The sequence below is a fragment of the Heterocephalus glaber genome, unplaced genomic scaffold (genome assembly GCF_053883595.1).
Source record: "Heterocephalus glaber isolate CG9 unplaced genomic scaffold, H.glaber_assembly_v1.0 deba00000901, whole genome shotgun sequence".
NCBI lineage: Eukaryota > Metazoa > Chordata > Mammalia > Rodentia > Bathyergidae > Heterocephalus > Heterocephalus glaber.
In genome coordinates this window covers 4,986,637-5,004,610 of record NW_028258171.1, presented here as the reverse complement: position 1 = coordinate 5,004,610, position 17,974 = coordinate 4,986,637, and positions in this window count along the sequence as shown.

Genomic DNA, 17,974 nt, shown 5'->3' with positions numbered 1-17,974 from the left:
AATCAATACAGTAGGGCAAAATCATACTTTACTAGCCTGGCACATACTTATTTCATACTAGATATGGACTCCATTAAGAGATGGAGAACCTTGGGATCAGGATTTCAGTTCTGTCTGTAACATTTTATCAGCTAGAAATCATTAATCAAATAAAACAAAAAGTGTTATTTCCTTGAGGAGATGCTTCTACTTTTCTTCATTTAAACGTTTTATTATATAAAAATTAAGAAAATATCGCCAGGGATTTAGCTCAGTGGTTTCGCCGCCTGCTATGCAGCCGCAAGGACCGGAGTTCGATCCCTGGTACCAAAAAAAAGAAAAGAAAAAAAGAAAAGAAAATATTATATAGGCCTATGTTTCCGTTAGCATTTATTGTATAATACTCTGCAATGAAATATGAAACAATAATGATCTATTATTTCTCGTAATCAAGGGTGATTTGGGGCAATTTTTCTTTTGATTTGCTCTGTGTTCACTCATACATGGATCAAGTATTTAGGTCTAGCGAGGATATTGGGGAGAGTTGAGCTTCTTTCTTTCCAGATATTTCTTACCATGACGCCTCCCAGCATGACAATCCAGGACAATATCCTAAGAGAGTAAAAGTGGAAGTTGGAAGCCTAGCTTTGGAATTTGCATAACCACTTCTGCCATATTCTTTTCATCAATACAAATCACAAATACACCACATATAGAAGCAGTAGAAATTGACTACATCTTGATAAACAGAAGAAAATGTGCAGTCCAAACAACCATGTGAATTAGAATGAGAGGAATATGTGGCCATGTTTGGGTAATTATGCCCATACTTTCCATTCATTTTACCTATAACCACATTGCTGATATCTAATAATATATACACTAATATTACTAGGTTTATTTTGATCAGCGTTCTAAGGATTCCACTTAGGTTATTTATTTCTCTGGTTTTTATTCTTTTTAGTTGGAATTTTAATCTATTGTTATTAATGTCCACCTACTGACTGAAAAACAGGTTCCAAATTTTCTTAAATAAGTAGATATTTCATCTTCCAATTTGTAAAAATATCTAGATTATCAATGAATATTTATGTTCATTTTCCATGGTGTTGGCTTGCTTTTGGAAGAGAGCTACTGCATCTAGATAAGTTTACAGCATTGAATCCTGAGTGGAGTAAATCAGGAGAAAGAGATGAATGCTCCCTCTAGAATTAGCCCATAAAAACCTCCACAGAATTCACCATACCACTTTTTTGCCCTATCTGTAGTCAGGACTGCTTTGAAGTAATTTCTGAAGTTGCTTACCAAAAACAGAAGACATTTCATTATTGTGCATCTATAAGCAACCAGATGGAGGCTTATCTTCTTAACTTGGCCATCCTCACTAAAAAGTAAACATTTGTATGTTTTTAAAAAGCAAAAGCCTCTTTGTAATTACAAAGATTTCAGGTATTATTATGTCAGTTAATGTTAAATTGAACTTTAAAGGTCTCCATTCTCTTCAAAAGGGACATAGTACAATACTATTTAAATGCTCATCTAAAAATATGGTTATATGATCTATGATCGGACATGATTTATTCATTTGTGTAGCAAGCACAGTGAGAATTATACAGATGTTAAATAGGAAATTGTGTTAGTTACTTTTCTCTTGTGCTGACCCACTACTAAAACTTAAAGGGGGAAATCTTTATTTAGCTTACAGTTCATAGAAGTTTCAGTCTATAATTGGCTGCCTCTGAGGCAGAGTGGCAGAGCAGCAACAGTTCATGGTGGACAGATGGTAGTAAAGCAACAAGGAAAGTTATGTGAAATAGGAAGAAAAGGGGAAAAGAGGAAGGGGAAGTGGGAGGGGTAGGGGAAAGGAAAGAAGGGAATGGAATCAATATGAGAAAACAAACTCTTTGTAAATAGGGAGGGATGGAGGGGTTGAAGGGAGGGCAGGGAAGGGGGAAAAATAAGAACCAAGAGAGTATGTAAAGGTGCATATCTCCAATGATGAATGTCATTATACTGTACACCTAAAATGTACCAATAAAAGCATATACAAAAAAAAAGTTAATAGTGTCTCCCTGCCCCTTTTATCTTATTCAGATTACTTAGGGTGTGTAGCACTCACACCCTTAATCCTAGTGCCCTTGAGCCTAGCATTGCAGCATGAATCAGTTCCAGTTTCACACATTCTAGATCCACCCACCTCTGCAAAGGCTATGAGCACATGAGGCTTTGGGGGAACATCTAGACACAAACCATAACAGAAATAATATAAAATAGAATAGTAGTTAAGTGTATTTTATTTTTCCAAAAACTTCAAAGATTTTTTTATCATAATAAACACACAAGAATAAGAAAGGAAGGAACATCTTTCTAAGAGTTTCTTAATGAGAAAGAGAAATTCAAGTAACTTGTACCTACATTTGAATTCCACCTTACCTCAAATGGATACATTATGATTTATATGTGAGCTTTAGGGAGCATGAAGGAGTGATGCATTAAAACATCTATATCTTCCTTCAAAATATACTAGGTAAATGTCCAACACTAATAGGTACCTAAAATAGTGCCTGACATTGAGTATTAATTCATAAATATTGGAATAGAATTTTCCATTATGGTGAAAATATAGAATTAAAACAGTAATATCATATAAGTAATTATGAATAATTGAATAAATATTAGTATATAAAATATAAGGAAATTTAAATATTATGAGCTATAAATACATAACTTAGCAGGAAACCACAGCACTTTGTTCGGTGTGCTAAATAGTCAACACTGCTGATCCAGGTTCATACTGAAAAATAGTTAATGTAAGTCAGGGGAAAATTCACTGTGTTAGTTAATTTAAAGTAGATGCAATATTCTCCAAATGAAGCATTTTGCTACAAGGATGAAATTACTTGTACTGTTCTATTTTAATGGTTTCTAGACAATGGAATCTATAAAGTATTAATACATTAAAAGTGATATTAAACTTTTTCTTTCCATTGGGATTAAATTTTTAGAGGCCTAAAAGATTAATTCAATTGCTGTTTAAATCTCAAAACTCAGTTGAGGGTATAATTTCTGTAAAGATCAGAAAAACAAGGAAAAAAAATCTGAAAAAATGACAGCATTAGAGAAATCTCATTAGATAAAAACAAATTCTTCTTTGAGATCTAAATAATACTATGTCAAAAGTTATACAAATTAATTCTAAAACTGTTTAACTTTTAGCATTTCCTAATTTTCTGCAACAAATACATATATGTGACATTGTCAAACGTATATGTAAGAGCAATATAACTAAAAATAATGTAGAAAATTAAATAAGTTATCCATGCAATCTTAGTGACAGTCTTGATTGTTGTAGTCTTAATTAATCATGCTTTATGAGAGTCTATATTAGTCATAGAGTTATTAAAATAATTAATAACATAATTCTTTTGAAAATTCCCTTATATCTTCCATATAATGACACAGTCTTTTTCTTATGTAGATTTCATTAAATTTTAATCAATTAATTGGTAAGTATAAAAATTAACAAAAGAATGTCAAACTGAGTATTATATAAAATGAAGTTGATGACCTTCTTGAATAAAATTTGTATTGAAAGATATAGATCATTAAGGAGGAATGAATGTAGAGGACTTTTTTAAACCAGGTGATTGGAAGTCCTGTATAGGTAAAATAAGTTTTGATTTAAGATTTTATTTATAAAAAAAAAAACTATGAGGGAAATATAAAAAAGAACACACTTCAATTATTGATTCCCCCTGATGTTATTCTCATACTCTGTGGGAGGAATATAAATTGTTACCAATAATTTGGCAAGTACTTAACAATATCTTCTTCAAATCTTAAAAATGTCATGTCTCACTGGTTTATAATCCAGTTCTATGAAAAGAATTTAGGAAGACAAAGCAGAAATCATTGATGAAGAGCAGACACCTAACACCAGTCTAGAGAGGTCATGGGTAATGATGGCTTTGCAGCAACTTAAGTGATTTTCATTGACCCAGAATTGCCCTTCATTTTCCTCAAAACAAACATGAAGAAGTGGGGAAAAGAACAACTTCTAAAATTCCTTTGCTCAGGAAAGTGATAGGTAAGTAAGAAGGCTGGGTTTTGGAAGACAGTATTCCTTAGGCAGAAGGAGTCTGCTGCATAGACAAGGTAATTGTCAATAAAGTAAGGGAGAAAAGTATGTAAATGACCAACTACAGCTAGATTACTCTGGCACCAAAATGTAGGACAGATATGTGGAGTTTCAGGCTGTAACACATCAAATAATGAGATAGTGACCTTTGTAGATTAGGATTATATATTGTTATATCTACAGTATTACTATTATCAACACTTAATGAGAAAATTTATTCTTTTAATCGGAAAACTAATCATTACATAATTTTTCTGGTTAAAAAGACTTCCTTATTTTTCATTAAATATCCGTAAGTCAAAGCAAATGACCAAAATGGTCAGCTAGTAAATATCACATTATTCTTTTTTTTTTCATTAAGTTTATTGGTACATTTTAGGTATATAATACATTTTAGGTATAAAGTTACATTCATCATTGGGATCTTGTACCTTTGCATGATGCATCTTGGTTCTTATTTTTTCCCCATTCCACTGCCCTCCCTTCACCCCCTCAACCTTTCCCTATTTACAAAGACTTTGTTTCATTTTTTTTCTTTTCTCTTATTTTTTCTTTTCCCTTCTTTCCTTTCTCCTATCCCTCATACTTCCCCTAGTCCTTTAGATCTTTTCTTCCTATTTCACATTATCAAGTATACATTTTGATCCTTATTTACACTTTTAGTTTTTCACACCAGAGAAACTTTTTGGTATTTACACATATGTGTCCTATTTATTTCACTTAAGAGTATGGCTTCAATATGCATCCATTTAGCTATAAATGTCTCTAGTTTCTTGTTCTTTGTGGCTGAGTTGTATTCCATTTTATAAAAAAACCAAATCTTCTTTATCCAGTCTCCAGTTGATGGGCAATTGGGCTGTTTCCATGCTTTAGCTATTATAAACTGTGCCGCTATAAACATGGGTGCTCATATATCACTATGTTATGATTCATTTAATTCTTTTGGGAAGATTATTCTTAATTCTTTAGGTACTTTTTTATGTTTTTCATAATCATGATTACTTTCTCTTTTTTTGTACCAGGGATTGAGCTCGGGACCTTCTGCGTGCGAGGCAGGTGGTGGAATCACTGAGCTAAATCCCCTGCCCTGTATGATCCTATTGTTTATAAAGAAAACTAAATGAATATAACCCATGCTTCTATAATTTGGAAAAAAATACTGTGTCACATCAATCGTATTGGGCTTTTTGCACTGAATCATTCTGAAGATCAGCTATTTTATGTGGGCTATAAATAGTAGAATATTGAACTTCCTAGAAAGTATCAATGTTATTTTCATTATTTTTAAAATATACCTCCAGATGAATATTTTATTAGAAGATTAACAAAAAAATTTTACAGCCACATTAATTTCCATGAGATACAATAAGGTGATGGTTGCTTATGTTTCATTTTCATTTATCATTTTGCATAAATATTTCAGTAGCATATTTCACTAGAGTGTCATAAAGTTAACTCAAATATTATGCCTTTTGTGAAATAAGAATAAAGATAATAAGAGAAATTATTGTGTATTATGAGGAAAGCAAATTACAGTATGTATGGAGGCTTCCCTGAGAACCCTCCACCTGTTGGTTGAAGAATTTGTATTCTACAGGTGTCTGTCACTATGGATGGTTCTGACTCCCTGCATTATGTTCTTTCTTTCTTTGAAATATATGAGGGTCTTTTGCTTTCTTGATATAATCTTGACTAATCAATTAGAATTCACAGTGGATTGTATCCGAAACTCTACTCTTAATTAAGAATGTGTTCTTCAAGTATGATTTTTCTATCTCTTAAGACAGCTGACAGACACCAAAAACTGTGTTCAATATGTTTTTTAATATTTAAGACTTTAAAAAAGCACAAATCTCAATATTCATGAGCTAGTTCTACATTATTAAATAATAATATTCTAATTTAGACAAATGAACATTAACTGAAACAAATATGATTTTATAATGCTAATTCTCCTAAATACCACTTAAATTTAGCTTTTGTAATTTCTTTCTAATTTATTTTGCTTACATACTAACAGTACATGTATGGTTCTCTTTCTCATAGAACATACTATAGGGAAAGGGTAATGGGAGTTGCCAGAGACCCCCGCAGTGGTCTTGGCCTCATGCAAGCCAGTATGACCTCTGTGAGAGAGGAAAGTAGAAAATAGAAAAAACACACAGAGACTTGAGAGAAACTGAGTCTTGGGCTGATCTAAACTGCTCTAGGCAGTAAAGACAAAGAACTCGCAGGACATCCAGTGTTTATTCATTGCAGGGTGGGAAGAGGGGAAGCTGGGCAGGCCTTGGGACACCTGCTGATAACAAGTATCAAGCAGGCAGGACTGTAGAACAAGGACCCAAGCATATCGTTGCTGAAGAGAACAAATGGCTAATTCAGAGAGGAAGAATATAGTAAGTTGACCTTGACTGGGAGTGAACTCAGCCAAGCTCTTCTACTTCCAATGTAACACAGCTGAATTATGGAGGGGCAACAAGCTTGTGCTACTATAGCCTGCTAATACTAGGCAGAGGTGACTGTTACAGCATACTAAAAATTGTTGATCACTAGTAGGTAACTTGCTCAATTTTCCAGGTATTTGGCATAATATACTTTAGTTTCTTTTTTGCTTAATAAATTATAATTAAGTTAAATATATTTCAGTCTTATTTCAAAGTCATTATCTCAAAAAACTGGTTTGATATAATATACACATTGACAATTTTGTAGCTATCTTCTCAGTGTTCAGTCAATACTACCATCAATTTCAGTGAAAATACTAGTTTAATTTCTGTGTAAATATGAACCTGTATCAATTGAATTCAGTAAATGTACACATATATAAAATTTTAATTTCAAAGAATTTTATCTTAGCAATGTGCATTTCACACAATTCTATGAACTGTAAAAAAAAGTGCATCCCATCATGTAGATGGGATAACAATAATCTAGTCATGAGATCTCTATGAAAATACAGCTTTAGAGTCTTGATTAATATCTTAAATTAAATTACTTGAGTTTTGATTAATTTAAAAGTATTATTAGATATACCTAAACTTCTTATTAAATCCAATCAAGACTGATTTAGAGAGATTGAGAAAATAAACATAATTAAAATCAGTCTACCACCAGAAATATCAATTCTAAAAGTGTTTGCACAGTTAGATTATATTTTAATATGAGCAGTCAACTTGTCTACTTTTTTTTCCATTGCACAATTAGAAAAAGTAACTTGGGTAATCATTTAAAATTTTGTTTGTTCTAATTTAAAGGAATTCCACAGGAGCTCGCATCTAATTTCACCTGACTTATTTAAGCACAGAATATTAAAATAATAAATTACACTCAGAATATATTTTAAACATAAATAGCAATAAAATGTAAAGAGACTGTGTAATCTTTGAAAATACCACATTTTTTAAAAATTCCTTTTTATCTTAATTTTGAAGTTCACATAAAACTTTATTCTTAACCTGCAGTTTACTTTGGGGGGGCGCGCAGGAGGATAACCAGAAATCGAACTCTGGACCTTGCACTCAACAGGTAGGCACGGTGCCACCGAGCTAAATCCCTGGCTGACCTGCAGTTTAATCGCACATGCTGTGTTACTTAATTAAAGATAAATTTATCACAAGAAGGGAAATAAAATTTCGTGGGATTTAGGATTAGTAATACATATTTGTTTCTGTGTTCATCTTCTACCATTTTTATTTTAATGTAGTAAAGGTAGATATTAATAAAGAAAATATAAAACCATTCATACTTCCATTCAAAAAATTTAAAATTTTCATACTAAAATATTTAGAGACTAACAATGGTTAATATACTGTGTACCATGATCTTAAAGGAATGGCCAAAATGTTACTCAGAGTACACATCATAGACAAAAAGATTCTTTCTTGCAAAGAATATAGCAAACTAAAGGACATCATAAGTATCAAAATAAAGTTTGAGAAAATATGATGGAGACATATGTTTGAGATCTAATCTACTCTGAAAGACCAGGTAATAACATGCTTCAAATCCAAAACCAGAAGAATATTTTAAGAGCTGAATTAATAAATTCTATATGAATTGTATTGTCTACATTTAATTTTGATTTTCATTTACTTTGTCAAAACCACTATTATTAAACATATACCAAATTATTACTTACCTATACAAAAAAAAACCCAGTATATAGTTGACATTAAACCCTTAATGGCCTGAAGGCCTTCAGGTCTTGGAGAAAGTTGATGGCATATGCATCAAATAATTTTAAGTAACATTTGTAAAATAGATCCTGTCAAACTAACAGTAGCATCATAGCATTGACAGACTTGAGAATCAATATGCCAATCAAGTTGTCTGCTTATACAAATTCAGTACCAATTCATCACAAATGAATAATACATTCAGAATTGAACATGAATGGGGGAATAAGTGTAAAACAAGCTGCATGGTATAAGAGAGATGATATTTTTAAAATGTCCTCACCAGAGTGAATATAGAGAAAAACAAAAATGTAGTTGGTAACATGTGTTTAAAAAACAAACAAAACAGTTCTTTATAGTCTCTGAAGACTGTCCAAGGAGTGTATAGCCAATGAAGAAACATCATGTGTTTGTTTTTTGTATTTTGGTTTTTTTGTTTGTATGTTTAGTAAGGCCCCAAAAGCACAGGCAACAAAACCAAAATAGACAAATGGGACTGTCTGATGTGCATTAGACTAAATTCTGATCAGCTAAGGAAATAATCATTAGAACTAAAAGACAATAAACAGAATGAGAGAAAAATTTTGTAAACATTTGATCAAAGGATTTATATTTCAATACATAAGGAACTCAAAGCTAATCCAATTAAATATAGGCTAGTTGTGTAAATCGATTATCATAAGAAGAATTTCAGGAAGATATCCATGTTTATAGCACCATAATTCAAAATAGCAAAATCTTGAAAGTGGTCTATATGTCTGTCCCTCAACAGATGAAAAGTTAAAGACAATATAGTATTTATACATATTGGTGTGTTACTTTGCCATAAAGAAATATAAACTCGAGTCATGTGTAGGCATATAAATAAAATACAAAATGAAGTAGTGAGATTAATCTCTGCAAAATGAAAAGGCATCAGGGCTGGGGATTAAGCTTAGTGGTTTTGCCACCTGCCTCGCAAGCACAAGGACCCGAGTTTGATCCCTGATACCAAAAAAAAAAAAAAAAAAAGAAAGGGCATCAAGAGATGGGGGGGCAGGAAAGATGATGAATTTAAGATATGTTATGTACATGTACCAACTCGCCATGAAGAATTTGATCATTATACCCTGGAAACATGTACTAATTAAAAAAAAACTGAAACAAAAGCAAATTACAAAATTCAAAGGATTTTAAATGGATGAACTACAAACTTATAAAAACAATCATCAATATCATCACATAAGGGAAGTGTAAGTCAAAACCAATATGTGATATTTTTATACACCAGTTAGAAAAGCTATTGTCAAAGATACATAAAGCACTGTTTGAGATATGGAGAAAATGGGACTTGTACAATTTTGGCAGGAATACAAATTAGTATGGCAAATATAGAGAACTAAAAATACATCTCCCATATAAGCCACCTATCCCACATCTGGATATATATCCAACAAAGATGAATCCAGCATGTCACAGAGATGCCTGAATGCATGTGTGAATTGTGGCACTATTAAAAATGGTTAAATTATGGAATCAAATGAGATATCCAACAGTGGAAGTGTGCACATGTGGTATACATACACAATAGAATATTCTTCAGTCAAATACATAACATCCTATCATTTCCAGTGAAATGGATAAAACTGAAAGACATAATATGAGAGGGAGCCAGACACTGAATGGCCAACAGTACATATCAGTTCTTTTCTGTGGAAGATGAAAAAACTAATTTTCATGTAGAATAGTGACATGCAGGCCAGAGGTGTTCAGGGGAGGGAGGACAGACAAAGCTGGGTTACAGTTACCCAGATCTTGTCACTGGACAGAGGCTACAGTGCACAATAACATATATTTTATGGCTAACCCAGAGGAGCTTGAAGACTACCAGTGGAAAAGCTAATTACCTGGTTCTAATAGCATATATTTTACATATGGATTGGAATGTCACACTGTAATAGATATAGATATAGTTATAGATATAGATATAGATACAGTTATAGATATGGAGGTACTGAATCAAATTCAATGGTTAGATTCAATATTCACCATATGGGGAAATTTGATTCAATGCTTGTTCAGTTTGTTGTGCAACACAATCATGGAAAGAATTAAATTCGTGAACCAAAGAACTACTGTTCAATCATTAAGCATTGATCAAAAATTCCAATCTAAAGAGCTACTTAAGAATTGCTCACTACCCTGATTTTGTCTTTCCAGATTATGTCATGACACTACCCCACAAATACAACTATAATAATAAAAGATAAAAGTGAAAATAAAACATGTAGTGGAATTTAACAAATTTTGTAAACAGAGCTAATCATGGTAATTAATTCTGAAAACCCTATGAATGAATGGTAAATTTAATGAATATATATGTCAATTTAATTTTAAATTAATAAAATTTAAACCAAAAAAAGAAAATTTGCTAAAATCAGTAAGAATAGCAAAACCTGCACCATTTGAACAGTATCTCATTCAATCAGTCCCCTTTTCTTGGTCCCAAGTTAGGAAAGAAGGTTTATGTATACAAGTTAGGGCTGCTTCTCCTAGAAGCTCCCAGTGTGAGCTGAAGTTTCACAGAGGATTGAGGTAGGTAGGCAATGGGCAGGATTTCCACCTCATTAACCCTCTTTCTAGTAGCTTCATTCTGAAGAGGCAAGGCTCAGAGCACCTGATCTCCCTTCCCCCCTCAGACAGCTTTCTAGAATGCAAGCTCCAGCCTTGAAAGGTTGATCCTACTGGGGTTCCAGCCTCCTCTCTTCATGCATTCATATGTCTGTGTTTTTATGCAATTAAAGAAAAACTGAGGTTGTTAGGAGCTGTCACCCTATCATGGTCCCCACATAGTAATGGGTGTTAGTCTAGGACAGAGGCTCCCTCATCCCTGGAACCAGTACAGTGGCCTGGGGCTTCAAGAGGAAAGTCAAACTACAAGCAAAAAGAGCTCTGCCAGAGCTTGCTGGCAAAACTGACTTGACTGAGAGCACCATACATAAGGTCTTTGTTGCAAACAAGAGATCCTAACGGCAAGCAGGAAAGAAATGACTGGTAGCTCTGGTAAAAGCAAAAGAGAAATTAAAAAGAGAGAATGGAGGGGAAAGATAACCAAAAATGCCTGTTCTGGGTTAAGAATCAACTGTGTGTATGTCAAGAAGGCTGTGTACAAATGCTAAGATGAACCCTCTCCGATGGCAATCAGAGTCAGATGCTCAGCAGACTTGAAAATATTCTCCAATGAATACAGAGTCCTATGAAAGCAAGGAAGAAAACTCCCTGGAAGAAGGGGCTTAAAAATTAAATTTGACCACCGAGTGACTGAGTAGTAAGCTCATCTTACCAAGGAGTAACTCCTAAGGGGCAAAAGTAAAATACTATTATTGCCATCACTGACAGCCTGGAAGAATATGTGCACATCTACATTTGCTTTCTGTGGCTATGATAACAAATTGTCATAAAGTTAATAGCATTAAATGATGCAAGTATCATTGCACTTATGGCTTCAGCAAGCCAGAATAAAGATTTGTGTAGGATTTTTAGAGCTCTAGAGGATAAATCTCTTTGGGTTTATGTTTCAACTTCTAGAAGCCATTTAGATTCTGTGACTCTTGCCTAGATTCTTCTAACTTCATTTTCAAATTAAATATTTTCTGATGGAATCCATTTTACCATCTGTCTTGTCCTCCTCTGCTTCTTTCTTCTAAGACGTTGATTATTATCCTTTATAAACCATGATATTAATCTCATTTAGAGGTAAATTGTTAACAGCCATAACTGTACTGGCAACTTTAAATTGTTCTTTGCTGGTCAAGCTATTATGTTTAACAGAAATTGTAGACATGAGAATGTGAGAATCTTTCAGGGGAGGCATTATCCTGATGGCCACAATGATTGAGTAAGTGTCCTCTCAAAACTGAGTAGAAAAATAACATCTATGCTACTACTTCTTAGTTGAATATGGAAAAACAACCAAGAAAAATCTATAATAACCATGTCCAAGACAGGCACATGCACACACACAAACACACACACACAAACACAAAGTTTTAGTAGTTAAGGGTAAAAATCTAAATCATTAAGCATCCTTAAACTGGACCTTTGACCAATAAAGCTTAATCTAAAATAAGGGTAATACCTCTTAGCTAGAGAGCCCAACTAAAAGATTAAGAATGAGGTAAAAAAATACAGACATTAAAAGCATCACACTGAAGGGGAAATAAAATTCACAGTTACATCACTAAAATAATGATGAGAAATACGAAACCCGTGAAAAAATAACAACCATTGCAAAATGTGATAGAACAGAGAAAAACTTAATGAAAAATTAATAAAACATATATAACTGATAAAATATTCTACAAAATCAATGTAGAAAGAAACTGTTTAACTTAATAAAAACATCCGTGATAAACACCATGGCTCACTTCACAATTGCTGGTAGAAGAGTGAACATTTTATCAGTAAGATCAGAACAAGACACTGGTTTTCAGTCTGTCATTTCTGTTATTATTGTACTAGAGGTTATAGTCAGAACAATTAGGCTAGAAAGACAAATGTAATGTAAGATGTGTAATTTAAAAAAGAAGAGATAAAATTATTTCTACTAGATATGACATGATCTTAGCTAAGAACTCCTAAAGAAACTACTAGAAAAAGAACAACCAAACACATGGAGCAAAATATAAGATAAATATTTAGAAATTAATTCTATTTCTATACAGTAGCAATGAGTATTTAAAAATGGAATCAAGGGAACAAGTGTTTTTTTATAATTTCATAAAACAAAATAAGTGTATGTATATTTTAAAAGAATGGAAAACAGTGAAAACTATAAAATTTTATTATGTTTTAAAAGAACTCAATAAATTGGAAGGCATTCCATATTCATGGGTCAGAAGATTAATAATTTTAAGGTTGCAGTAATAACTGAATTATCTATACATATGGATAGGAACTTTTGGGGGGTAATAAAGATAATATGAGATCTACTGATAATAAATATGATATACACTCTCTAGTATTGTTAATAATAAGTACAATGTAGTACAGAAAATCTCTAAAACTTATTTATCTTTTACAGTGAATGTATGATCACTGAACACATATCCTCATTTCTTCCTTTTCTGGCTTCTGGAAACAATCATCCTAATATCTTTTTCTATGAATTGGATTATGTTAGCTCCTTCATGTAAATGGAATACAACAGTACATTTCTTTCTCTGGTTATTTGCTTTATCACATCCTCAACATCCATCTGTTTTTACATGTGTATAATTTCTTTCAATTTTAAAAGCTTAATAGTGTTTAATTGCTGTACAGTCCACATTTTCTTTATTCAAGAGTCAAAATGTCCACATCTGCCTAATTTGAATTAACCTCCATTGAACAGGGAAGTATGCATCTCTTGATCTTGATATCAAATCTCTTGGATAAATACACAGAAATACTAGGGCATAGAAAAGTTCTATTTATACCCATAAACGTGTGTATATAAATATATATACATATATATGTATATATATAAAAATATGTATTTAAATTCTTACAGTGCAGAGGTATGTGTATATATATATATATATATATATATCTCCATAAAAATTTGGCTCACAATTTTATGAGTTATGTAATTCAAACTGAACTATCTCAATTTACAAAATCAAGACAGAATGATATTTTCTTTTGCTAGACTAATGATAATTGCTATTTAAAGACTTCTCAGATATATATATATATATATATTCAGATGATTACCTATAAAGACATTGCCAAATACAGAAGATAACTGAAATTTGAATTCCTTTAATGCTGTATAGATAATTTTATGCTCTACTTCTTACTTTTTTATTCACAGGAGGAAATCAAGGTCCTTTATAATTATGATCTTCATAGAAGTAATGGTTTTCTGACTAAGAGGCTTCTATGGATAAAGTATGGTTTTTCTATTCTCATTTAGCAATACTTACTCTGAAGAATTACATGACAAAATTGAACTAAGCACATTGTAGAATGTGACAAAAATATGCTTGCATTTTTAACCAATCTGTGTAATTCTTTGAATCTTTTTCATGTTTTCATTATTTGAGATAAGTGCTTTTGTAACTGTCTTCTCAGAAAAGGTAATGAACATCTGTACCTGATCTGAATTATGAAGTCTGGTTTTTTTCCTTGTGAAAAATATGAAAGGCACAGTGGAATCCTCTAATAATCATCAGCCTAAACAGTTCAGATGAATCATTGCTTTTGAATGATCACTATATACCAAAATTCCCTAAATGCTAATTTTACTAATTCATATATTATCCAAAAAGAACCCCAGACAATTACTATTTAACTGGTATAATATCTTGTATTTTGGAATGTGCACTTGCTAGACAATTCATTGTGAATTCCAATTAGAGGTGTCAACACCTATAACAACTAAGCAGCTCTCAAAATTGTAATGTCCTTTATTATGATTTTAAAAATCTTTGAAATATTCACATTTTAAATTTCAAAGTAAGAAGTTAGTGGTGAGTCATTTCTCTTAGGTAACAAAGGTTAAGAAAGGGTGTAGCACAGAAAACCAAGTAATAACCAGCAATATACTTTTCTAACATAATGTTTCCATCCACGGTAAGGACATTATCTATCCCAGTATATAAAAATATGTACAATCATATCTCTCAGAAAGAAATTAAGAGAAAATGAAATAATACTAAAATAATCATTTCAAACTAATAAATATGACATTCCTTCAGCTGAATTAGTTATCCCTTTAGGAAAGAAAACTACGAAATGAAATTGAGTTAAAGGAAGACTTCCCTTGGAATTCTGTGGCCATTAACGGAGGAGGGTGGATGTTCTTTCCTGTTAACCCAACAAGGAAAAAAGGAAAATGGGCAATGAATACTATGCCTATATCAAGAGGGAAAAATAAATGATTATCAACATGGAATTTAGAAAAGAAATTAATTTATCTTGAAATCAATTAACAGTTTTGATGGCATCATGATGGGGAAAATTCACTATTTTATTGATGATGCTCAAAAATATTAAAGGACTTTGGATGAGGTCAACATAATACACAGGTTACTTGCATAGTTTCAGTAGCAAAATCAGTTTCCATTGTACTCAAGGCCTTAAACCTGAGAAATTCAATAACCTTAGGTTGAATGTAATGAGGTTTGTGTTAATTGTCCCAAAAGATTGCTGGGAAAATGGTTATACAGACAAAAATAATTGTTTTAGTGTATCAATATTGAGATTATGCTGGTTTTATTGAATACCTTAAAATGATGTTCTGTGAAGTGTACAGGAGTTATACTATGAATAGCATGGATATGACCATATAACAATTTATAATTGGACTTTTTTGTTACCATAAATTTGAGTTTTTCATTTGTGTGGAAGTGTTAGCATGAGTACATGATTTTAAAATAATGCCATTGCATTCATTAATCAGTGTAGTGGTGTTTACCCAAGATACAAAGAAAAAGGGAGAGAGAGAGAAAGAGACACAGGTAGAGATAGATTGGTATTATAGGAATTTCCTCACATAATTATGAAATCTGAACAATTTTACCATCTGCAAGCTGCAGAACTGGCAAAGGTGGTAACCAGTGGTGTAATTCTGCCTAAGTCAGGATGTATGGAGGAAATACTGGTGTGAGTGCCAGACTTCAAAACCCAAATCAGGAATTATAATGTCCAAGGGTGGCATAAGATGTTCCACCTCAGCAAGTGCATATCAGAATATTCAAAGAGTTGTATGATACTCACCATATACAAGTGAGGTGGACCTTCTTACTCTACTGATTCAAATGCTGATCTCTTCTAGAAGCATCGGTACAGACACACTTATAAAAAAGGTTGTATCATTTATCTGTGCATCACCTCACAGGGATGTGCATTCAACTTTGCTAAACACATCTTAGTTTTACTAGGTTTTTGGAAGTAAGTTTTTAGGAATTTTTTACATAGAAAATGATTTTGTTTATGAATAATGTTATTTTTTCCTTTTATCTCTATGTTCGCAATTATTTTATTTTAAATACTGCCATAAATAGCATTATTGTTATTAGTGGGGGGGGCTTGTAGTATTGGCTAGAATCTCTACTGTGATGTTGAATAGAATTGGTGATATTAAATAGTTCAGTCTTCCAAAATTTGGTATGATGTTAGCTACAGAGTCCTCACAGATGTGCCCTCTATAATGTTGAGATGACTATTAGGAAATTGAAATACATTGGTTTATTTTTAATGCAAAATCAATCCTTTATTTTGGGGAGGAAGCTCTCTGTCTTCCTTCCCTTAGCTGCCTCATTGCTGAGGTACCATAGCCAACACCTACAACTAAAAGGAGAAGTTCATTTTGGCTCACAGTTTCACAGGCTGCAGTCCTTCCATGGCTGGCAGAAATGTCATAGTGTGAAGGTCTGGAGAGAGGAAGCTGCTTACACTATGGTGGGCAGAAAGCAGGCAAGAGGCAAGGAGAAGGCAGGGAAGACAAAGCATTCCAAGCTACGTCCCCAATGACCTGCCTCTTCCCACCAAAGTCCACCTCCTAACAGTTAGTCTGCTATATGAGTCCAATAAGCCAGTCACCTCCAAGAGCCACACCCTTGAATGCATGAGATATTTAGGGAACATTCTCATCCAGACCATAATGCGCATGTACATTATTTTCTTTGTATATTGTAGGATGGGTCTATCATTTTGTTAGAAATTTTAATGTTCAAGGTGAATATTGTGCTGTAGTTCACTTTTACTATTCTTTTGTGTTTTCAATCCAAATAATGTTGACTTCATAGAATGTGTTTGTAACTTCAATATTGTGAAATACTTTGTACATAAGTAGTGCACTAGGTACAATTCATTAGTGAAGTTATTTGGACCAGATGTTTTCTTTCCAGGAAAAATGTAAATAAAATTTTAAGTTTGGGGTTTTTTAAAAAATGAATTTAAGATCATTTGGATACTTTCTTTCTCTCTCTTGCTTTTCTCTCTTTCTCGCTTTTCTCTCTCTCTCTCTTTCTCTCTTTCTTTTCTTTTCTTTTCTTTTCTTTTCTTTCTTTTGGTACCAGGGATCAAACTCGGGTCCTTGCACTTGTACAGCAGGTGGCAAAAACACTGAGCTAAATCCCTGGCCTGGATACTTTATTTTTATCTTTAGATTCAGTAATTCTTATCTTTTATAGAATTTATCCATGAATTCTTATTTATTTAGCTCATTGAGAAAATATCTCATAATGTCCCATTTATATCAACTCTGGAATAATGTCAGCCTGTACATTGAAAATATTAATAATCAGTACCTATCTTTTGTCATGAAAGGTCAGGCTAGCTATTTATTGATTTGTAAGTATTAATGTATATTATATTTGTATAAGATTTATATCAACAGGGGCAGGGGAAAGGAAAGAAGGGAAAGGAAAAAATGATGAGAAATGGAAAAAATGGAAATAAAGTCTTTGTAAATAGGGAAGGGTAGAGGGCCTGAAGGGAGGGCTAGGAATGGGGAAAAAATAAGAACCAAGATGCATTATATAAAGGTACAATTCCCAATGAGAAATGTAATTGTGTTGTATGCCTACAATGTACCAATAAAAGAATTTAATACAAAAAAAAGATTTATATCAACAATCATTCTTGTTATTTTTCTTTAATAGTTTTAAATACTGCACTTCATGGTCTTCTCTTTTCTTTAATAATTACCTGTTGT